This window comes from Bubalus bubalis, chromosome 1 (assembly GCF_019923935.1).
Source record: "Bubalus bubalis isolate 160015118507 breed Murrah chromosome 1, NDDB_SH_1, whole genome shotgun sequence".
In the NCBI taxonomy this organism is placed as follows: Eukaryota; Metazoa; Chordata; class Mammalia; order Artiodactyla; family Bovidae; genus Bubalus; species Bubalus bubalis.
The window spans coordinates 199,382,040-199,407,867 of NC_059157.1; the positions used below are offsets into that span (position 1 = coordinate 199,382,040).

General features: G+C 37.1%; 1 protein-coding gene across 8 annotated transcripts in view; it reads right to left on the reverse strand.

Annotated features, from left to right (window-relative positions):
• TBC1D5 (TBC1 domain family member 5) overlaps positions 1 to 25,828 on the reverse strand; it is a 586,162-nt gene that overhangs the window by 507,284 nt on the left and 53,050 nt on the right. For 5 of the 8 annotated variants that reach the window (XM_025287205.3, XM_025287148.3, XM_044938556.2 and 2 more), the window contains exon 2: positions 24,435 to 24,497. The gene's annotated coding sequence lies outside the window, so the exon portion shown is untranslated. Of the gene's footprint in view, positions 1 to 24,434; positions 24,498 to 24,894; positions 24,994 to 25,828 lie in introns of all 8 variants that reach the window. The other 3 variants (XM_045164751.1, XM_045164754.1, XM_045164740.1) reach the window with 1 other exon arrangement.

Consider the following 25,828-nt stretch of genomic DNA (forward strand, 5'->3'; position numbering starts at 1 on the left):
TATGTGAAAGCTATTTGAAACTAGGAAACAACACTTCATAATTTATATACAAATTACAACTTTAGAAATATAATGTAAGCCTTCTTAAATCAATTGAGAGTTTAATCACAAAAATATAAATGACTGGCTAACAGGCAAATAAATAATGGGTATAGGCTAGTTTTGCTTGATTGCATAAAACTGTTTACAATACATTTCTCAATAAAGAAAAATTGAATTATAACCCAAGGGTGGCTTAATTTGTACAAATTTTGAATAATGTCACATATATTTCCAAAACAGATGCTTAGAGACTCTACAAGGACACTCGGCTCAATCAGAAGCCAGATTAAAGTTCCATCTGGAGCCTAATGGCTCCACGGTTCCATTACAATTACCCAAGTACCAAAGCGAGTCTTAATGGTTGTACCTCACAGAAGCTCTCTTCTAGGTATACACCTTGCCCACAAACTAGAAAATCAGGTCCCAAAATAATTTTGTGTGTATGCATGCATACATACATCCATCTACACACACACACCACATGCAAGATTCAGTAAGTATCTAAATGTTGCTATATTTTTCAGTGTAACACTCAACTTACCTGACTGTTCCTGGTTATCCAATAACAGCTTTTGACTTTGGACACAGTTGCTGGGTATTGTTGTCACCTTTGCTTGACATGGAAAGGACAATATTTGCGTCCCCCCTTAATCAGCTTGCAACATACTTCAGGTATCTAGAACACTCTCCTCATATTCTTCTTTCCCAGACCCTATTACAGGCCATCATTTTTTTATCAAATCAGAAAAACTGAGTGAGGCCATCTTATCTCATTTCCATGTCCAGGAGTTGCCAGACAGGCCCAGAAGTTTAGAGCAGGTAAGCGCTAAGAAGAACCCAAAGTCAACATCTAGACCAGTGGTACCCAAGAGTATTACCCACGGTCCACTGCTGGGAGCATGCCTTGTTCGTTTAAAACACTTTACAGCTACTGATAGGGTGAGGAACTCGGACTTTGCGTCTTTGGCGGACTTTGCGGACTTGGCAGGGGCCCAAGTTGGCAGGCTGAATCCCAACCGAAGATACCTTTGTTGACCTAGAAAGTTTCGTTTTAATTTGGATGCTTTTAGATATACAACCCAGGCCATCTGATCTGCTACACTGGCAAGGTATTTGCATCTGCTATCTGGTAGCCTTAGAAGGCAGCTCAGCGTCCAGCTCACTGCATCAGCATTTCACACACTGTGTGCGCCACTTTTATGCATAATGCAAGCAACCTGGTAAGTTGCACATGGCAGGTATTTTCCCCAATAACCAGGCATTGCATGCAGGACATGGCATGCCACACACAAAGGAGAACACAGGTGGCAGTGTGTGCATATGCAGTATACACACACAAACCCATCTGTATATGACTGTGTATGTGAGTACTAAGCTATGATTTACATTTTCTTACTGTGGTTCATGAACAAAATAACTGTATTAACATCCCTGTACTAGACCAATATCTTCATTTTACAGACACAGCAGCAGAGGTTGGAGGTCACGTCAGCTGGTAGCTCTTCTCTACGTTCCTGACTGTAAGTGTATGTGCACATCACTGTCTACAAAACCAATAAGATACAAAACACAGAATTCAAACTGAAAAATTAACATTTAAAAATCCTAAATTGATTATAAAACTGTTAATCACTCAGTTGTGTCCAACTCTGCAACCCCATGGACTGTAGCCCACCAGGCTCCTCCGTCCATGGGATTCTCCAGGCAAGAAAACTGGAGTGGGGAGCCCTTTCCTTCTCCAGGGGATCTTCCCGACCCAGAGATCAAACCCTGGTCTCCTGCATTACAGGTGGATTCTTTACATTTGAGTTGCCAGGGAAGCCCATAAATTGATTAGAATTTTACATTAAAAATTTTAACACTAAAAGTGAAAAAAATGTATGTAAAAAAAGACGTTATTTGTTAAGCAAAACATTAAAATGTCTATATGGCCTAAAAACAAAGAAGCAAAGACAAAGCAGCCCCTCAACGGAGCAGCGAAAGACAAGCAAAAATAAAAACGAGGCACAGCAACCAAAACACAACCAACCGCAGGAAAGGGTCTATCTTCCTAAAACGCAATTTAGTGCTTAAACATGAGGGGCAACACCTGAGTAACAGACAAATAGTATTAAGGAAACAATTATAAAATAAATACAAATGGTCAGTAGCATTAAAATTGTACACTAGAGCAGATACTACTTTTTATGTATAAAAATCAGCAAAGATGTTTTCTTTCTAAATATTAATACCTGCTGTTGATGTTTAAAAAAAAAAAAAAATCTCAAAAATCACTGACTGGAGTGAAACATGTAGACTGTGGCAGTAAGATTCAGAAATTTTCATAATGTAATTACCCTTGCATCCAGTAAGTCTACTTCCAGAATTTGTCCTATGGAAATAATACAAACATTATCAAAAGTATTTTGAATGTAGTATTATATTTAATCATGAAAAACTGTAATGACCCATTGAGTCATCAGTGAGAACTGGTTAAATAACTATCCTATATCCATAGAATAGAATGCTATGCAACTATTAAAAGAGATAATGTAAATCTGCATTCCTTGCCCATAATATACTGTTAAATGAAAAAAGTACTAGATGTATAAGAACATATGTTTATATTTAAAAAAATTTTTAACACATTTAATCCCTCTTTACTAATAAATAATTTTCACACAGAGTTTTCTAACACGACCATTTTCTTTACAGAAGAAACAACTAAAATCATCACAAAGAAAAAAGAGAAGAAATGAAGAGAAAGAGGGAGGGAAGGAAAAGAAAAAAGAGGCAAGCAGACAACCAAAAGGAAATGTAGGAAAACCTGACTGCAAAGCTGAGCCATCCAGAGCCACTGGCCTTCTGAAAAGAACTCCAAAACTAGCAGGACCTAAAGGGGAAAAAAAAGTTTTTGGCAAGGACAAAGCAGCCCCGAGCATCCACCAGTAGGGTTCCGAGACGGCATTAGCCACAGACCTTGTGGCGACCCTGTGGGCACTCCGTGAAAGTGAAAGTGGAGGCAGGGCTCAGAAAAGGCCTGCCTTTCTATCCAGGAACTGACCTTCACAAGGCCCCCTTGTGAGGCAGTGGCAGCATCAGCAGCAGCCCCAGGCTCAGGGCCAAGTCACAGCAGAAAGGGCTGGCCTTGGAGCCTGCTCACAGAGGGAGCTGCCTGCAGACAAGGAAGATGAAATCAACTCCTCTTGAGAGGAGGGAGGAGGCTGGGGTATTGGGTCTCGGTTTTACTCCTCAAAGGACCCTTATGCCTCCGTGCAGACAGGGAGATTCATCTTCAGCCGTCTGGCCCACCGACTGCAGGGGACAAGCATCTGCTGTGTAGCTCAGCCCCACGGCCCACCGTCTCTTTCTACACATACACACAATACAGTGAAAACAATCTGAAGCACTGCTCCATTTCACAAAGGTCTCAAGCAATTTAAAAACTAGAATGTAAACCTCAACTACCCTTAACACTCACCTTCTTAAGATCATTTTCCAAGTCTACTGCTGTTCTCTATTGAGGAGACATATATACATATATATATATATATATGTGTGTGTGTGTGTATATGTATATATATATAGGCAGTCCTCACCTGGGCAACAAGACCAAAGACATTTCCTTAAACACTGTTACATGATCATTTTTCCTTCACTGAGACATGCTAATAATCAAAATGTCAAAAAGCAAGCATTCTTTTTATAAAAGAATAATCTGTAAGAAAGTAAAGGGCTATCAAATATTCATAAAGATATGTGAAATAGTTGTCATACAGCTTTCCCCCCTCAAACCATTCATAAGCTAATAATATGGGTTAAGGATGTTAAGGGGAGGTGTCATATGTGAATCAGGAATAGGTAATCTGGAAGACAGGCCACGACACATAAGAATGCTGGCAATCCACAGGTGTATGAGTAATGGACTCAAAGACATCTTTCTATTGAGAAGGTTCCATTTCAAATTTTCCAGGAAACAGCTTTGCATGCCACCTCTCAAAAAAAAATACAGAACTTCTATAATTTAGCTGAAAACAAGTCAATATGACATATGTGAAAATGGAAAATCTAACCACTATTTAAAACACAGCTTGTGATAAAAATCAATTCTAAATACTACCCATGAACTTAACACAAATTTAAAATATAATCCGTATTTCTTATTTTCAAGTGCTATTTTTCAAAATATATAACAAATATCCGCTAGTCAATAAAAAACATATAATAACATAAAACATAAAATAAAAACAAAAATCTTTGAACACTATTCTTCACTCTACCACCTATTACTTATGTGACATTAAGAAAATCATACATTACATCTCCTCCTAAATAAATGATTTTTAGATACAGCAAATATAACATGTGGAGAAATATCCACTCTTCTTACAATCAGGTTGACTACCAAACACCATTTTTACAAGTGACACTACTTGCTTACATGAATAAGCCTAAATTTTTCAAGAGAATTACAGATGCTGATGGTGCTGGTACAAATTCCATGCTTCTGTGAAACACTGACAAAGACTATGAGAGAAAGAGAGATCTGCTCATCCAGAAAAAAATGATTTCTAATAAGATACCACTTCAAACAGAGCAAACACACTGAGGAACAAAAACAAAAGATGCAATGGCCAAAGCTGAAGTACCAGAACAGGACACTGTATCAGGTACAATCAGAGCTCCGATTATGAACAACAGACACGTTCTGGTTAGTCTAAGTCAAAAGGAGTTTACTGGCTGGGTACTGGGTGGCCCAAAAGCTTGAGCCATAGCTGGAGAATCAGACTTACACGGGAACCAAGGAAGGCAGATCACAAAGTCCGCCCTACAGCCTGGAAGGAAGCCCACAACATGCTTGACTGCATCAAGAGTAGGCCAGGGAGGAACACCTCATTAGCAGCCCTTAGATCTCATGCCCATGATCTTTCCAGGTGCAGCTGTCTAGCATGCAGCAGGACCATGTGGCAGCCTTTAAGCATCTTTAGTCAAGGGAGGTGACAGGCAGCCTCCTACCTAAACTGGAAAGAGCGTTAGGTAAGGCCCCAGGCAGCTGAAGCCACAATATCCTCTATTAAGATGACGGTCTGATAGTGGTCACACCTGAAGTGCATTTACTTTGACATAGCATCTTGCTCTAATCTACAGAAGTTCACAAATTGAAAGTTCATAAAAATTCATTCAAATCTCTTTATTAGATTTGCTTGTTATAATTCCCAATCTATTTTCAAGGCAAAGGGAAAAATTTACCCTTTCTAAAGTGATTCTATCAACCAATACAAGATGAGTGATTTAGACGGGGTCTAGCAAGTTTCTTAATGCACTAGAAGTGATGCCTCTTGCTTTATATTCTACCCGTCTGCTAATCTGGTTTCTTGCTTGCCTTTTTTGCTGCAGCTGTGCACCGGGTTAACTGTTTCAATGGTTTTCCTACAATAACCCACAAATTTTTTCCTGATCAGTGTGCTGTATGATTGGTTCTTTGTTCCTAAGATAATTATTTTACATTTGTCTACACTGAACTGCACTTGCCATCTGCTGGCCCAATCACCTAAACAATCCAAATCTTTCTGAATCTGATTGCATTGTTCCTCATTATTTCCTCTAGCTCCAATTTTAGGATCATCTGCAAACTCTGAGATCTTTTCTTTAAAGCTTGGACACATTTTATTTTAATATAGAGAGTTGTTGTTTTTTTTACAAGTGACCCTTTAGACCCTCCAGCTGAAATCTTCTTCCAACTTGAAAAGTTTCCATAAAGCTTATCTAAGGATACCTTCCAATTATACAGTCAAAGCGCTGCTAGAAACAAAGCTAACTAGAACCTATTCTCTTTCATCTCTCCTTACTTACACTGTGCTTATGCTTAGTCATTCAGTCGTGTCCAGCTCTCTACGGCCCCGTGGACTGTAGCCTGTCAGGTTCCTCTGTCCGTGGAATTTTAAAAGTGCATATGTCTTCTAAGTTCTTCACTTCCAAGTATCAATATTTTGAAGAAATGCAAACATTGTTTTTTAATATATAAATTTCTGGTAATTTTTCTGAAATAACTTTCCTAAAACATGCATGGCAAAATTTTCAACTTCCTGCATGTAAGACATTCATTCAAAGAATATTTACACACAAATTAGTTATGAGCTGAGGTACACTGCGGTCTTATAACCTTGGTTCAATTATTTACATTTCAAAATTTCAGTTTCCTACTGACAAGAACATTAACTTCTAAAGACCTAATCACCTCGAGCAATACAAATTACCTATTATCTAAAGATTACCATACCAGAGCTACATATCTAAGATTTTTCTACTTCAATTTCCCATGCCACTCTGAATTATAAACCTTCCAATAAGTTAGTATTTCTTCTGCAGTTTTTATATTTTAATATTGTACATAGAAACCAATGTAGCAAAATTTACCCTTCACATTAGGTTTACTTGACAAATCTGAACATAGTGCATTTTCATTAATTAATTATGACGTAAGGGAACAGGTATATCTTCAGATCCAGGAAGAATTATTAGCTCTGTAATCTTCCTTCAAAAAAGGAAAGGTTTTGCTGGTTGTTTCTATGGGGTGGGATCGTGTGTGCTTTTTATTTTCCAATTTTTCTGTAATTCTCTGCAATTTGTCTGTAACATATTGTCCTTCTGATAAAAAAGAAACAGTAATATGTTTAACACCATATTCTGAACAATAACTGAACACTATTAAATGAAATACTATGTCAAAACACTTAAATTTATAACAGAAAAATTAAGTAACAAGTATTTTATTTATATTAAGTAATATATAAAGGATCTAAAGGACACATTAAAGATACCTAAATTTATTAAGCCCTTCTTTTTGAAAGAGCTATTGATTTGGAAGTAATGTTTTTCCTTATAAGGCACTTTTGAAAATCCATTAAGAAAAATTATTTTGAAATGGTGAATGTGCAAATAATAATTATTAGGTTGTCTTTAATCTAGGTTTGAGGATGACCCTCTAATAACTGATTAGTCTGAGTTTCTTTTTAAAACAATTACTAAGTGACACTAAGTTGTCTCCAGAGATATTTTATTTATATTTTAAGTAACACAAAAATATTTAATGAAATTTAACAAACCACCGACTTTTATTTCAGTCTCCCACTCACTGAAACTGTGCCACTCGAGTAATACTCCGTATAAATAAAGGACTTTGACAAACTGCACTGAGTTGTATAAAAAGTCACAACATTCCACATATTATTTTAATCTACCTGTTATCTCATAAAGGCATTTCAGTGAAAAACTACACGTATCTTAAACCTCCACATGACTCACAGCATAGGAAAAGAAATGCGTATGAGTAGGGATTCGCTTCCAGAGGCACAACATGAAGAGAGTTTCAATAAACATTTACATATTTTAATACCAGCTTAGCTTTTCAAGATTCTAGTTTGACTTTTTTATTCCTGGATTTTATGCTCTATGCTATAAACTGTATTTAAATTAGTAGCAGCTCATGGTAGCCTGAAATTCAAGTCCAACTAAAATTCACTTGTGAAGCATGATGATATATACAGGATAACTGAAATAATACACAAGTATGTTACATCTAGTCTGTTAATCTCCCTACAAGATGAAACTAATAATACTCTCCTGTTAATACTCTTTCAAAGACTCTTAACAGTTTTCAACTGAATGACGTTAGAAGGAAAACCTCCTAGTCAAAATGAATTTGACTAAAGTCAATAAGAAAATGTTACAAACCGTCTTTCACAGGCCACATCAACGAACTACAGGAAGTAGTGTTCATAACCCAAAAATAGAGTGTGGAAGCAATCAGATCTTGATTCAAATCCCAGCTCCTCCACCTCCAAGCTGCTTAACTGAGCACAAGTGGACTAACCTCTTGAAGGTTCAACTTCTCCATCATAACAAAGCACAGAATAATGTTTAACTACCAAGGTTTGTTAAAAAGTGAAATAACGTATAGAACACCAAATACAAAACTGCTGCTGCTGCTGCTGCTAAGTCACTTCAGTCGTGTCCGGCTCTGTGCGATCCCATCGACGGCAGCCCACCAGGCTCCCCCGTCCCTGGGATTCTCCAGGCAAGAACACCGGAGTAGGTTGCCATTTCCTTCTCCAGTGCATGAAAGTGAAAACTGAAAGTGAAGTCGCTCAGTTGTGTCCGACTCCTAGCGACCCCATGGACTGCAGCCTACCAGGCTCCTCCGTCCATGGGATTTGCCAGGCAAGGGTACTGGAGCAGAAACTAAATGTTCAATAAATGATAGATAGTGTCGGGGAGATCCCCTGGAGAAGGAAATGGCAATCCACTCCAGGATTCTTGCCTAGAAAATCCCATGGACAGAGGAGCCTGGAGGGCTACAGTCTATGGGGTTGCAAGAGTCGGACACGACTCAAGTGACTAAACCACCACCATCTTCCCTAGTGGCTCAACTGATAAAGAATCTGCCTGCAATGTGAAAGACCTGGGTTTGATCCCTGAGTTGGGAAGATCCCCGGAGAAGGGATAGGCTACCCACTTCAGTATTCTTGGGCTTCCCTGGTGGCTCAGCTGGTAAAGACTCTGCCTGCAATGTGAGAGATCTGGGTTCAATCCCTGGGTTGGGAAGATCCCCTGGAGAAGAGAAAGGCTACCCACTCCAGTGTTCTGGCCTGGAATATTCCATGGACTGTATGGTCCATGGTCGATGGGTCCATGGGACATGACTAAGTGGCTTTCATTTTCACTTTCATTGCACTATCTGGACTGAAATTCTAAACCTACTTAAGATGTAACATAAACACTACCTCCCTAGATTCTATAGACTCTAAAGAAAAAGGGAAATCACTATTTCCTTAGCATTCTATAGGATCCTTTGTAAAACAAGCATAAAGTGAAAGTGAAAGTCACTCAGTCATGTCCAACTCTTTGAGACCCCATGGATTGTACACAGTCCATGGAATTCTCCAGGCCAGAATACTGGAGTGGGCAGCCTTTCCCTTCTCCAGGGGATCTTCCCAATCCAGGGATCAAACCCAGGTCTCCAGCATTGCAGGCTGATTCTTTACCATCTGAGCTGCAGGGAAGCTCAAAATAAGTGAAAGAAGAGTTATTTACCGTCACAAGGTTGTTGTATTAAAGTACCTGTAAAATGCTTAAAATGGTATATGGCACATACTAATAAGCTCTAGAAAAGAATTAGTTGTAACCTAATAGTAGTAGTTGCTCTCAGAGAACAGGCACACATGGGCTTAATAAATGTCTGTGAAGACAATTAAGTGAGTAAAAAGGTGACTGAATAAATACAACTTATCAAAATTCTTTCTTTGTATACAATCTTAAGGATCCCCTCAAAAATCCTGTATTTTTATGTTAAAGCTGAAAATCTGAGTGAAAACAAAGTGACTCTGATGTATTTTATAAACAAATTTCATGTTCTGGGTTTGAACATAATTATTAAACTCTGATGGAAATAAAAGAATTGACCATAATTCTAAGCATGAAGCATGCCCATTATATGATGCGTATAATTTATTTCTGAAGGAGTTTTCTTACAGCAGCCCTATTTTATGCTGTTAGAACCAGACCAGTCTAGATGAAGCTTTCTTGCTAGGTCTCTTTATGGCTTCAAGGGCCTCAGCAGCTTGCAGGGGACAGTGCAAGGAAGACTCTCACAACCTTTCAGGGGTGCGTTTCAAAACCCAGGCCACTGAAAACAAACAGTGATGAAACGGGGCCGGTCAAATGGCAAGAGTGGTTCTCTGTTAAAAGGTATTGTATCAGAATGATGATTTCATCTTTAGCATGCTAATCATCTCAGTAAAAGTAGTTTTCTTTGTTGTTGTTTTTTTAAGTCTGAGAATAATAAAGAAGCTCAATTCTTCAAATATTTAACAAAAAATAAAGACAGTATCCCTGGCTAAAGTGGTACATTAAGTTCCAGTTTCCCTGCCACGTCACAGGAATCGTTCTGTAGCATTGGAAACAATTAAAAAGGGCAACAAAACTGACTTTAAAAAGAGTCATTTCTAAATTCCATATATATACTTTGGGATGACCCAGAGGGATGGTACAGGGAGGGAGGAAGGAGGAGGGTTCAGGATGAGGAACACGTGTATACCTGTGGCAGATTCATGCTGATATATGGCAAAACCAATACAATATTGTAAAGTTAAAAAATAAAATTAAATTTAAAAAAAAGAGTCATTTCCTTTCCAAACTGAATAAACTTGGCACAAACTTGCCTCTGACCATGGCCTAAACAAACCGCAGCACCAGCATCCAGGGAGGGTGTGCACACATCTAGCAGGTGCTGCCGTTTATCACAAAACCGTCTAAAATAATTGGAAGTGACAAGCAGCACTACCACAAATGATTTATTAGTCTTTCACTCAGCTCTTCAGCTTCCTCGGGGCCAGAATAAATAATTTACCAACTCTGTATCTTCCAATCATTAATTCTTCCCTATGCATCCAAACTGCATTTAACTCTGCTGGGTTCAGTGGAATAAAACATACAATAGGAATATTTTTCCAAATACAGAACTATCTGACCGTATGAAAAGGCAGATTTGTCAGTCAAAATGTACAGTCCAGTGAAGAAGAATCTCAGGGCTCAAAGGCAGCAACTAACTGCAGGGGAGTTGGAGGGAATAAAGGCAAGAGAAGAGGAAAGGAAGGCAGAGCCCGGGAGAGAGCTCTTCCCGCTGAGGGCGGCTCCAGGGACGCTGGACAGCAGACCTAGGCAGCACCTAAGCACACTGCCGCTGGAGACTGTCAACCACGAGCACAGACCACTCGCTAATGACTGCTTCCCCTAAAACACCCCTAAGTTACAGAAAATACACAGTTCTCCCTCAAAAAAGGTTGAAACTTTAAAACATGAACACACCGGATTTTTTTTCATGCAAAATGGACTTAATACAGGGCAGCTTCTTTAAAATATTTTAGTAGCTATCTTGAATGAGTTTATGAGACAACTACATACCCCTTGAAATTCAAAAAAGAAAACACAGGCAAAAATCAAAGAAATAAATACTCCAAAAATGTTGACAATGACGGTAAAAGGTATGTCTATTAATTATGTAGAAAAAACACAGAAAACAAAAAAAAAATTACATCTTAAATCCACTTTTGATGTACGCTAGTCTAGTCTCATTAAATCAGTATCTATGATTAAAAGAGAGATCATTTTTGGTACATAATGTATTACATTGTTAGAGCAGCATCTGTTTATCGCATAGCATAAACATTTTTCAGCTTTCTGAAACTGATAGGCAAGAAGTGATATGGAACTAATCTTTTTTTATTCCAAGAAGTACTCTCAGTGAAAGGGTTAATAATATTAATATTCTAATATCTGGCATTCTATGAAGCACATCAAGCTGGTGGACGCACAAGGAATTTCACAGAGTATTAGCTTTCTCTTCAGTAGTTTGAGAGAGAACCACAATTCAAATTTTAATGTGTAATACAAGGCTTTGTATATGTCTGAATATATGACTTCCACCAAAATATGAAATGCATTAAAATAAGTCCAACTAATGAAAATTATAAATGTGAAAAAAGAATGGAATTTAGATAAAATTTTCAAATAATTTCTTAAAAACTCAAAAATGTTCACAAACAAGAGTGTATCATTATCAAGACTCAATACTTTACTGTCATTAACTGAAACAATTATATAATGACCTGGGCACAAAAGCATATTGTTTACATCAAGTCAAACCACATCGTATTTACACACAGACCAGTGCACTTGTTGCTATGGCAAAATAAACCCTCAGATGGCAGAGGTCCTAGCCTCCCGCAGGTTAAAATAAAATAAAAACATTAAACCTGGAAAATAAAACAAAAGGCATCTTTTTAAAACAAATATCAAAAGGATACAATGTTTTCTCATAGGGGTAAGGGAGGATAGGAGGACATTCTTTAAAAAGAGCAGTAGGACAAGGTGGTCGGCAGGCTTCTGTGCTATCGATTTTAAATGTCAGAGGAACTTCAGCAAGAAAAGATAGAGCAGGGCACAGTCTACTGGCACCGAACGGCCGAGGATGCTGCCTAATGCCAGCACATGGACACTGTGGCATAAGAGCTGACGGAAGCTTGTCCGATGTGCTGCAGACCCAGAGGCCTGCAGGGCAGCGGGGTATCTGCTTAAAGTCTCCTGACGCTTAAAAACGCCCATCCAAAGAGAAAGAGAGACCCAAACTGTGGTACTGATGTTGTGCTACCATGGAATATTAAAGAGCAATTAAAATCAATAAACTAGATGTTTCAAAGGCAAAGAACAGCTCAGAAACAATGTTGGGTAAAAAAAGATTAAAAGGCAAACTGCATAAAGACTAATAGAACATTTCAGTTTAGTAAGAACACTTAATGAACACATGAATGCTAGCCTAAAAGCATGGACAGGAAAGATATAAACCAATTCCAGGACGGTGGTTATCTCTGGGAAAGGAAGAACTTTAAAATGCTTTTTACAAATATATACAGTAAATATTAGCATATGAATTCTGCATGGTAAATATCAACACAAGGTTGCCAGTTCTATTTATCCTCTGTATTTCTGTGCATATTTAAATGATTTCTTAAATATTTTAAATGTAAGACATAATGTACATAATTTGTTTCCGAAAAAATTAAGAGAATTTTACAATGTTTACCTGAAACATAACAGTCTATCTAACTTTTTAAAAACAATGGCTTTGGTTGGTCTTCATATTCAAAAATTTTTAAATTCCAATCTAAAACACTAGAACTTCTATCCTCTTTTGACAAGTGATTTGGCTTAGTACCAATTTCAGATCATTAGTTCTCAGGAGACTCCATGGTTTTATTTCAAAATTAGACTGAAAGAATTCACCACGGATAGTTCCTAAATAAGTTAAAACACTCTTCCTGGGGGGCTTTGAATACCGGTTCCATCATTTGTCGTAGAGCAAACAGGCTGCAGCGCCTGACTCGACTCTTCTGTTCTAACTCCCCAGTGGGAATTCATCACTTCATTAGTATGTTCCTTCTCATTTTCTTTGTTTATAGAGGGTATTAAGCTTCTACTTAAATATACATACATATTCCTAGTTTAAGTCTTTATACGTATCTAATAAAATTTTACTCTAAAGAAATCAGAACCACAGTGACAAGCTTTCTAACTTGTATGAAAATTACTTGCAGTCGAATTTCAGTTCAGCCTCATTTCTTCACAGGTCATCTACAGCTAAATAGAAACAAGCTGCCTCCTATTTACAATTATACTTGTACAAGAAAACAAAAGTTTAATACACTTTATGTCACCATGAAGGAAACATTAAAGATACTGCTAATTTTCACAAAAACTGATCAATATTCTCTCAAAGAAGCAACCATCTGATTTAAAGAATTACTGGCTTGTTATCTTAAACAAGAACTCATATTCAACTTATATTGATGTTTTCTATTTGAAGCGTGTCATGCAATATTGTAATTTATCTCATAAATCTACTAGAGTGTGATCAAATCCTATCAACTCTGATTGGCATAAATTTGAAACAATGAAGCAGTCACATCTGTTAAGCAGTTCTAGTTTGCTAGACAACATTTTAAAAGTTTATGCAATAACACAGTTACATTTTCTCTCCATAAGACTTTCCTGTACCTCACTTGGGCTTTTCCATAAAGTTTTGTTTGTGTACTAGGTTCAGTGGGATTCAGACAAAATAAACAGAGATAGAGGAAGTGTGAGGGATTAAATGACAGAAATGGTTGAAGTATGAACTTCAAACACTCTAAACATATTTTAACAAAACTCCAAATAAATTACAAGGTATCAAGACAGAAGAAAATAAATTCATTTGAATAAAAAAATATACTCTAACTTTATCCTGAGACTACTCCTTAAAATATATTAATGTTGAATTAATTAAAAATTCATGGACATAAAACAGAATTAAACCATGATTTATGGATTAAAACACTACTGTACAACAAAATTTGCCACCAACGTTTTTGGTGCAAAATCCCTCATATTTGAAACTTAAATGATTTTTATGAAACGTAATAGTATGTATTTAAGTTGGTAGGTAAAAAATACAATATCCCCAAAGTACCACTACATTTTTTAAATACTTCTAATTAGCAAGTGAACTCAAGGATAAAAATGACTAGGCCCTAAAAATATATGGGGTAAATGGGCTAAAATGAGAAAGAAATATTAAAAATAAAATTTAGGACACTGTTAAGTAACTTCAAGTTATTGATCCTTATTGATTTATATCATCATGACTAAGATACAACTTAAGAATATGTGAATATTCTACTAACGATGGCTAAATTATTATTGTAAAATAAACTCCATCTGGGCCATTCACTGGCCATTAATTACAGGCAGTGCTGAGACAAGGCTGCCTCCTACTGAGCTCTGTCCTGGCTGCGCCTGCCATGCACACATCTTCCCTCAGAAGCGACACCTTCTCAGCTTCCCTTCATGCCAATCACACATGCTCAGTACATACTTGCTGATGGACTTATCTCAACAATTTCATTCTCTACCATTAAAACTGAAATAAATAAAACAAAACAATATGATTGAAGGAAAACTTCCCAGAAAGAGACAACAGATAATTCTGCTAGTAAAACTCAACCCCAAGACAGTGACAGAGTTTCTTGACGAAATCGCGTGTTAATTCAGATGTTTTCCTTTTATCTGTGGATATGGCAGGTTTTCACAAAACAAGTACATCCTATTTTCTTAGAATTTTCACTTGGAATTACTAGAATGCTTTGCTAACCAAAGATGGCAAAACTTTTTTCTCCATTCTCATCTCATTTCTATGATTCTGTCATATTACCCTTAATACATAAAACTATCCACTAGTCATCCATTTTTTTAGTATCTTAAAGCTTAATTTTTAATTAAATGCATAAAGAAATAAAAATTCTCATGACGATGCTAATTTAGCTTCAGTATAAAGACATTTTTGATTACTCTAGGAAACTAACAATACTAATATTTTACATTTAAAAAGGTAAATTTCCATTAAGTTTTATTTTCAATATATCTTCTGAAAAAATGGTACTGTTGCTGCTGCTACTGCTAAGTCGCTTCAGTCATGTCCGACTCTGTGCAACCCCATAGACGGCAGCCCACGAGGCTCCCCCGTCCCTGGGATTCTCCAGGCAAGAACACTGGAGTGGGTTGCCATTTCCTTCTCCAATGCATGAAAGTGAAAAGTGAAAGTGAAGTTGCTGAGTCTTGTCCGACTCTTAGCGACCCCATGGACTGCGGCCTACCAGGCTCCTCCGTCCATGGGATTTTCCAGGCAAGAGTGCTGGAGTGGGGTGCCATTGCCTTCTCCTATCATCAATTTCATTTCTGTATTTTATGTTTTCATTCAAGGAGCACAATGCTTTGCACACAAGCACTGGTAAAAATAGCACAATTCCTGTTTTTATTACAAAGGTAAGCAATGAACTAATTATTACAGTATGGTATAATAAGTGTTTTCCAAAGGTTTGCAGGTGAGGAGACAACACTGAGAAATAAGGGGAAGTTTTCAAGAGCTGTGTATTGCAGGCTGAGTTAGCCACGAAAGAGGTAAGGAGTGAACAGCACATAGAAAGATTGACTTAACAAAGATTAACCACATGGGCTTATTTTCTTCTTCCTCCCCACACACAAAAGATATCTTATTTTTGGAAAATCAGTAACTTTTCAAAGGAAGTACCTCATAAGAGAACTTACAAAAGATACTGAGGAAAAGGTGAACCCTTTTGCCCACAGCTCAGGAACATTCAACCCCACATACCCCACATCTACTACCCTGGAGCTGAATCTCCAAATACAAGAAATGGAAAAAGAAAATCAACTTTAAAAAATGGGGGAGGGGGAAGGGGGTGAAAATCATTTCAGTTCAGTCACTCAGTCATGTCCGATTCTTTGCAACCGCATGGACTGCAGCACACCAGGCCTCCCTGTCCATCACCAACTCCCGGAATTTATTCAACCTCATGTCCATGGAGTCGGTAATGCCATCCAACTAGCTCATCCTCTGTCATCCCCTTCTCCTCCTACCTTCGATCTTTCCCAGCATCAGGGTCTTTTCAAATGAGTCAGCTCTTTGCATCAGGTGGCCAAAGTATTGCAGCTTCAGCTTTAGCATCAGTCCTTCCAATGAATATTCAGGACTGATCTCCTTTAGGATGGACTGGTTGGATCTCCTTGCAGTCCAAGGGACTCCCCAGAATCTTCTCCAACACCACACTTCAAAAGCATCAATTCTTTGGTGTTCAGCTTTCTTTATGGTCCAACTCTCACACCCATACATGCCTATTGGATATGACTATACAGATGTTTCTTCCGCAAAGTAATGTCTCTGCTTTTTAATATGCTGTCTAAGTTGGTCATAGCTTTTCTTCCAAGGAGCAAGCGTCTTTTAGTTTTGTGGCTGCAGTCACCATCTGCAGTGATTTTGGAGCCCAGAAAAATAAAGTCTGTCACTGCTTCCATTTTTGCCGCTTCTGTTTGCCATAAAGTGATGAGACCAGATGCCATGATCTTAGTTTTTTGAATGCTGAGTTTTAAGCCAACTTTTTTCACTCTCCTCTTTCACCTTCAAGAGGCTCTTTAGTTTCTATTTGCCTTCTGCCATAAGGGTGGTGTCATCTGCATATCTAAGTTTACTGATATTTTTCCCAGCAATCTTGATTCCAGCTTGTGCTTCATCCAGCCTGGCATTTCACATGATGTACTCTGCATAGAAGTTAAATAAGCAGGGTGACAATATACAGCCTTGACATACTCCTTTCCCAATTTGGAACCAGTCTGTTGTTCCATGTCCAGTTCTAACTGTTGCTTCCTGACCTGTATACGGATTTCTCAGGAGGCAGGTAAGGTGGTCTGCTATTGCCATCTCTTCAAGAATTTTCCACAGTTTGTTGTGATCGACACAGGCAAAAACTTTAGTGTAGTCAATGAAGCAGAAGTAGATGTTTGTCTGGAATTCTCTTGCTTTTTCTATTATCCAAAGAACGTTGGCAATGCTCTCTGGTTCTTCTGCCTCTTCTAAATTCAGCTTGTACATCTGGAATTTCTCGGTTCACGTACTGTTGAAGCCTAGCTTGAAGGATTTTGAGCATTACTTTGCTAGCGTGTGAAATGAGTGCAACTGTGCAGTAGTTTCAACATTCTTTGAACTGCCTTTCTTCACGACTGGAATGAAAACTGGCCTTTTCCAGTCCAGTGGCCACTGCTGAGTTTCCCATATTTGCTGGCATTATTGAGCGCAGCACTTTCACAGCATCATCTTTCAGGATGTGAACTAGCTCAGCTGGAATTTCACCACGTCCACTAGGTTTGTTCATAGTGATGCTTCCTAAGGCCCACTTGATGTCACACTCCAGGATGTCTGGCTCTAGATGAGTGATCACAGCATTGTGGTTATCCAGGTCATTAAGATTTTTTATGTATAGTTCTTCTGTGTATTCTTGCCACCTCTTCTTAATCCCTTCTGCTTCCGTTAGGTCCATACCACTCTGTCCTTTACTGAGCCCATCTTGCATGAAAGTTACCTTGGTACTATATACCTACTACACTTCAATTTTAAAAAATTAAAAGCAGCAAGTATTCCTTGACCAAAGATGCCACAGAGATTGAAGGGAATTCCCATGACAATGATTTAGTTTGCAGGTTAACAGTCTTTACATTAAACCAGTATCAAGTGACTGCCAAATTGTTACACATTTATCTCTCAAGTTATGCTTATATGCACTATAAACAGTTGTCACTTTGAAGATAAGTAAAATCATTTATCTAAACAAAAACACAGGTACACACACATTTTCACCTGAGATATGGTTTAACTGTATTATTTTATAATTTGGTTTCACTTAAAAAGCCAACAAAAGGAGTGTATAGTTTCTATTAAGCAAGGAAATGATTTTGAGATATTAGCAACTGCTCAAAATGTCTGTCAATGATTACATCAGTTATCTATTTCAAAGTCACACCACTCCCCCATAATTGGTTGGTTATCATTAGTTATTTTTCAGATTTTAAGTGAAAAAGTAAGCTCATTCTATTTGGGTGCCTTGTAGACAGTATCTCATTTTTCAATCCCATTATTATGCATATTTTATATGCAGCTACTTTTCACTTACAAATTATCAAAGAAATCAAAGTAAGCCCCTATATTCCTAACTAGACAAGTGTTTTTGCTAAAATATTTTTCTGTGAATTGTTGGCTTTGACATTTTTTTCATCCATATAAGAAGCTCCAATCCAGTCTGGAAGTATCGTTTAAGCTCAAGAGTTAGAAGAACTGTAAAGAATAAGTGCACATTTCCCAACAACGGTTCTCAGCCCCACGTCCAATGCCCCTTTCCTTCCCTGAACTATCCTGAACTGAAACTCAGAGTTAATAAAATCTAACTACATACAGAATATTTTCCAAAAAATCAGTTCTAATTCCTAACCACAACAAATGCTTAGGCATAACTATTCAAAAGGGAATAAAGTAGTCACATATTTGTACCTATATATAATAAGTTTGAATCAAAAAGGAAAAAGATGACGTTTTTCTCTATAAAAAGTACAAAAAAAGAAAAGAGGAGAGGTATAGGAGAACCCTAGAATAAAAATTAGTACTGAGATAAGTGATTATAGACAAAAATTAAATTGAAGGTGACGAGAAAGACAGAAATAAGCTTTAATGAAATAATGACTGAAATGTCAAGATAAATTATATACTGTTAGAAGGAGAAAACTATGAAATGTGGTATTAGTGCAACTGACCTGGGTTTTATTTTTAAGTGTAGTGTCAAAATAATTATTAATACCTATGCTAAGGCTGTTACACTGCAGTTACAACCTACCCCAGAAAACCTACACCCTCTTAAGTTATTAAGTCTCCAGTAGTTAAAGGTTCTGCAACAGACCATACGCCTCTAAAGTATAGAACCACCAGCGGTGTAAGTGAAGAGCTAGAAAAAGTTACATGAAAGTTGGATAGACTGCTTATCGGAGGTGGGACCAAAGTAACACTGGCACAACACAACATACAACTTAACAATCAAGAATTTTAAAATATATGTTTAACAACGTATTTCTCATTCTAAAAACAAAACTTTAACATTTAGGATGGCAATCATGAAATATCTTTAAACATGCCTTATCAACTAATAAAACAATTCATTTAGATCCATTAATTTTAAATTTAGTTTGTTTTTAAAACAGTCTTAAATACTCTCTATCACATATCTGCAATCAGAGCTTCCAGGAAACTGCATTGCTGAACTGAAAACTTTTCAACTAGATTATCTAGTTAGAAATGCTATAAATCAGCAAGTGGAAAGAATGTGTGAAGTAAGTACAATTTTGAGCGAACTTCTTCACTCTACTTCCCCTAAGTATCAAACTGTTCACATAACATCTTGCAAAACAACTGTCAGCAATATTATAGACTGAAGTATTATTGCTTTATCTTTGAAGAGAGTTTAACCAAGCAGATATTCAAAGCTACATGGTACTCAGAACAATTTTCTGTAGTCTGAGATCGTCCCACGTAGGACACCCAGCATCCCTGATTCCCAACCATTAAATGTCAGAAGCATTCCCACAATTTTTGTGACAAGTGACAGCACTCCTCCTTAACTGCCCAAATTCTCATCAGCCTGCACCACCCTTGCTTGGAAATCATACTTTAATAGTCTTACAGCAAAAAGAATGCGACAGTGGGCAACAGTATCAAAAAACATGCTTCAAACACGGAAGGAAACACTTTTATCAACTAAAAATTATGACTTGTCGAATTTATCCTCTTCCAATCATTCTTTCTTCAGCCTATATTTTTTGGTATGGTGTACTGAGGCTAACTTAAAGAGATTTGTTATCCACTCTAGAACATATGCATATTCTATTTATATAAGGTTTTTAATAGAAAGCTTTCCTATATAATGGCCTTCTCAATACTTCAACTTTTACTTAGCTAAATTAAAGCCAAAAGTAGAATCTAATCATCAGATTGTACATGCACAGGCATTTGTGTTGCTTTTGTTGCTGCAGTGTTGTCTGGTATTTAGTGTTTCCCTAAACAGCATCAATACTACAGCAACGCATTGAATCAGAACAGGATGCAGTGTTATTAAAGACCGGTACGTGTCAATGCTATCTAGTGCCCTAAAAAGAAACCCCTGGAGGACAAGAGGCCCCCCTCTGACTCTGCAAACTTTAAATTTAATAAGGTTCTACTTAATTAGTGCAGAATTCAAATACACTGTATTCATGCCAAATTTTGCAACCACATGGGAGGGAGGGGAAAGATACTTCAAACACTTCCATGGGAACAACCTTAGGTTGCTGTCTTAAAATATCAGTGCAAGACCCAAACTACTTCACATGCTATCCACAAAATGGATGAGGTGTGAAAGAAACTCTGTGTTTAACATGACCTTTGACTGTACTTTCACTTGTTACAAAGGAGCTATTCTCAGAGCCAACACATAGGCTATGTTATTACTCGTATAGTTACAGTACTATTTTACCAAGTGCTTCATACTGTGACAAACTTCAGACAGAATATATGGAAGCTCTTACCTTTGTTCAAGGCATAATAGGCTTTTCTGAACAAAAAGAGTGATGAATGTATGAATAAGAACTATCGCAAGAGAATTTTTTCTTTTCAATATACATTCAAATACAAATATGCCAGTGTGGTTACCTAGGTTCAACTTAACAAGTCATCTATACTCTAAATGCCAAAAAAAAAAAAAAAACCTAGAAATTTAAGTTTAATATCTAGTAATGACTTTATTAAACACATGTCAAGAGGGAATTAAAAAGAAAACTGTATAAAAACTAAAAACTTTCAGCACCTCTCTTCTACAGACCCCCATCTCCCCACAGACTCTCACCAAGGAACACAGTTGTTTTCAGAAATCCATCGTTTTGGCAAAACAGCCAACTTATCAATATAAATGACATGCAACATATTTTAAGGGAAAAAAAGACTACTGGATCATATAATTAAAAAGTTATAAATTCTGAAGGTCTAACAAATACAAACAGTTTTCCATACAATGTCAAATTTATCAGAAGATTTACAAAGCTAAAACAAGTACTAAAAGTCCTGTAAAGGGGCTTCCCTGGTAGCTCAGAGGTGAAGAATCCACCTGCCAATACAGGGGACGCTAGCTTGATTCCTGGTCCGGGAAGATCCCACATAAGCCTGTGAGCCACACCTCCTGACTGGTGCTCGAGAGCTCAGGCCACAGCCACCGAGTCCACGGCCTCAGCTGCAGAAGGCCACGCACTCTAGAGTCTGTGCTCTGCAGCCAGAGAAGCCACGGGAGCGAGAAGCCTGGGCAGCAACTGCAGAGCAGGCCCCACTCGCCACGACCAGAGGGGAAAAGCAGCCCACAAAGCAACGAAGACCCAGCACAGCCAAAAATAAATAAATAAAATTATGTTTTAAAAAATCCCATAATGTATGATATGAAGAGAAACTTTAGAACTACTATCTATTCTACTATGACCATGTTTTCCATACTCGTCTTTCTGTTCCCAATAGCAATGCCTCTTTACTTTCATCTTTTACATTTTTTTATTTTATTTCAGTGGCTCCAAAAGCTATAAAACATCAGAATCACATTTTATAAAAGTCATAAACACAAACTGCCTAAGTTGGTTAACAAAAACACATAAATACTGGCCATAATAGAAGTGTGCTTTATCACAAAATATTTTTTAAAACATTACACATGAATTAAGACTTCTCTTAAACATGCATTATCAACACTATAACTACTCAATAAGAGCCTGAGATGTTACTAGGGTGACCACAGGTCTCAATTAACCCAGGATGATACTAGTTTACACCTACTGTTTTGGCATTCATACAACTACAGTTATTTATGGTACTCACACTGTCACCCAAGATTTGACTTAACAGAGCCCTGGAAATGGCCGTGGGCTTAAGAGTCAAAAGAAGTAGTCTGAGAATTAGATATCCAGCAGGCAAACATTCAATCTCCCTGAGGTACAAATTAGTCTTCAGTATTTAATATGGATCCACTATACAGGATTATAAGAAAAATCAAGAAGCTCAAACACTACCTACTGGTTTAAAAAAGATGACCAAATGTAGTACAAAGTGAATATACTTGGCAAGTGAAGCCTATCAGAGATATAAATAACCACAGCCTCTAAAAGCAACAAACAGAAACACCTCAAGTGAAAAGCTACATTATACCAACTGTACACTGGGAACTGTAATGGACTAAGGACCCTGGGACTCAGACTGAACGAGGACCAGTTTCAGCGCCATTCCTTACCGTCAGCTGTGCGGCAATGAGCAAGTTCCTACGTCTGTTTCCTCATTCATAAAATGGAGATAACAACCATACTTCTCTCACTTGGAAGAGTAACAAACAATCCACATAAAAGATATGAGCACTGCGTGCAGCACCGTGCCTGCACAAAGTAGCTGCTCAGCAAACGCTAGCTATCATCACGGCAGTCTCCGCTGCTGCCTCTTTTCAAAAACAAGTCCTGCGAGAGTATTCAGGAGGCAATTTCACACACCTGTGCATGGGTGTGTACACATATGTGTATCTGAAACTTTCCATTAAAAATCACTTGGACGACACAGCTAGTATTCACAGATCCATGGTCTAGTGTGGAAGATTACACTAGTATTGGAGATCTTACTCGACGCTGGAGAAGGCTATTGTCTCTGAAAGAAGTCCACAGTGGCATCTTGAAGCACATTTTACAATAAAATTCCATACCTAACAATATCTGTAGTTGTTCATCTCCTGAACAGAAGAGTCAAAGATATGTATAATACACACATTTTAAATCCACGAATATAAGTCAAAGGAAGACACTCCCTCTAAGGCAAGCATATAAAGGCACTAAAGCAATATCCCAATTAAATATTCATATAGTCAATATTTCAAAATAAGAATTCTGAGTTTACATATCCACATTTTACAATTCAATAGTGAAACCTTTCTACAGAGGTCATTCTCCCCATATTTCACAGCATATATTTCAAAGTGTACACCGTTGCATCCCTCTGAAGTGTTCAACTGTAGAGTGCACAGTAACTCACTGCAGGCAAACCCAGAGGACGCCCATGCTGTGCACACGGTACGCATGACCCAGACAACGGCTTTAACCCACTGACTGAACCCAGTCAGAAAGAGAACACATAGAACATGCTCTACCTTATGATTATGAAACAGCATCAGAACTACGAAGAAATAGTTCATTTGGTGAAAAATAGAAACTTTACATATGAGAATCACTAGGTAAAGTCAGAGAAACTATAGCTTGCATTTATCAAGACCTCTGTCCATTTTTAGCTCATTAAAATAAGGGATTTAAAACTTTCCACAAGAAATATGGTATAAAATAAATGTCATGAAAAATGATATAAAAATCCATATAAACATTATGCTGCTTTCCAAATACACATATAGCAGGAATTTTAAAAAAAGAACAAACCCTACATCAGTCAACTTTATATCTTAGGGATCCAAATCTAAGTTGGACATCATTTCTCTGAACTTTCCTAAAAATATTCCAGTAGTAAAACAGCTTTGCCATTAAACTCCATTGTCTATTCTAAATCAACCGACCTGCTCTTTAGAGATACCAAGGATAATGAAGACTGAAGTTTACATGTTCTGTCTCAGTTTACGGACTATAGGCTATATTATTAATCTGTAAGTGACTCTACAATGAGTATCCACATAACAAATATTCTATCAGCAGTAACCCTAAACAGGTAAATTTAGAGCTAAACAAAGCATAACTGAACTTTTATAACTATCATAAATTACTTAAAAAAAAAAAAATCCCTGGGCATTGCAATGAATATACTTTTGCCTTAGAGCTAATACTTTAATTTTAAAGAACCACAAAGAAAAAAATCAAAACTAGTCAGTAACAATGCAGCGTCTAAAAGCAATAAACTCAAAATTAAGTTATAAATAATTTAAAGCATGTCATGAAGATGTATTAATAATTCATCAGATAAATAATTTACTAAATAATCAAATAAATAAATAATGAAATACATAAATAAATCAGCAAATAAATAATTCTGCAAAATAACCTAAACAATAAGTCAGCCGAACAAATCACAAACCTACAAAACTACAATGATTCTTTGGATTCTGATAGTTTTAAATAAGCAAATGTACATAAACTAGATCAATCCTTGTTAGAATTAGAAATATTTTTCAATGCTATTGGTAAAATCCTCATCTCAGTACATAAGAACACATTTTCAATTTTTAAAAGACTGCACAGGATTAGTTCTTATAAATTATTAACACAATTATAATATATCCTCCTCTACATTTTACATATAATATCTCTGCCTAACATATTTCCCCCAAACAACTGGATACTTAAAATATTCTTAATTTACAGTTCTTTTTCAAAGCAATACTTACAGTACAATAGTCCTATGGTCTTTTTGATAGCTTTCCTATCTTCACCAAGTCTCTGGAAATTTGCTGCAGGGGTAGAAAAATAAGAATAACCTTAATTATTATAGATGGCATTTCATTCACTAGTGAACAATGCTTTATAATTCTACAAAGTAGCAGTGGGAAGTGGAAATTAGTAGTTGTGAACTTTGTCAAGTTCTTAGAAGTCTTCAGTGGACTAAACCCAAGCTGACAGAGGCCAGCTTCCTCTATTGGAGCTGACACACAATCTGTTACAATTGGCGGGATTTCAGACGTGAAGACAAACACTTCCAAGGACAAAGAGGCTGACTGACATCTAATGCCATCAACAATTTGAGAAGCTCATGGTCCTTGAAAGAACACATGAGGTCACTTAACTGTTACACTCTGAACGTGGTAGCAACCTAGTGAGAGCACCACTAACAGTCAAAACACAACTGACCTCATAAGCCAGTCTTCATTCAACATTTCAGGTTTTTATCCACCCACAGTATTAGGGGCTCTTGAAGTCCATCAGCAGCAGATCCCAGGCTGTGGTAGCCTATCCCACAGAAATAAGAACTTTGTAATGAGCATTTGACACTTTTAAGGAAATAAATCCAAACAGTATAACACAACATCTGACAAGAAGGAAACTAAAAGTATTTTCTATAATTATCTCAATGAATTTTCCAATCAAGATAGGTAATATCTATTTCATAATCATGGAAAATGAGACTCATATACTGCCTGTGATCCCCAGCTGGCAGGAAGAGTCTAACTGCCTAAAAAACTCCACGTGAAGGGTCGGTGAACTACAGACTCCTTAAATTTGAGCCTACCCTTAAAAACATAGCAAATCCTAAAGCACTGTAAACTCGTTAGAGCCATGGTTTTGCCTCCCAGAAGACATTTATTGGCATGTCCAATAAAAAGAATATTTATTGGCAATAAGTAGATAGAGATCAGGGATGCTGCTAAACATCCTAAAATATAAAGGCTAGTCTCCTACAATAAAGAATTATCTGGCCTAAAATATTAATAGTGCTGAGGGCGGAAGACTCGAGCATAGAGTAAAATGTCCATAAGCACTGTGTGGTTTTCCTACATAATAAAATAACATTTTGTTCAGGGATGTAATCTTTTTTTTATATGTATAACATTGTATGTAGTAGGATACCCTAGATAAAAATGCATATACTGTGGAGAATGTGTATATGGGAACTCTTTGTACTTGCTAATTCTTTTATAATAAAAGCCTAAAATTTCTCAAAAAAAATTTATTAACTTTTTAAATATGTATTCTTCAGTGCTTTCAGATCATAAGCTCCTTATTGCAAAATTCAGGCTTAAACTGAAGTGGGGAAACCACTAGACCATTCAGGTATGACCTAAAT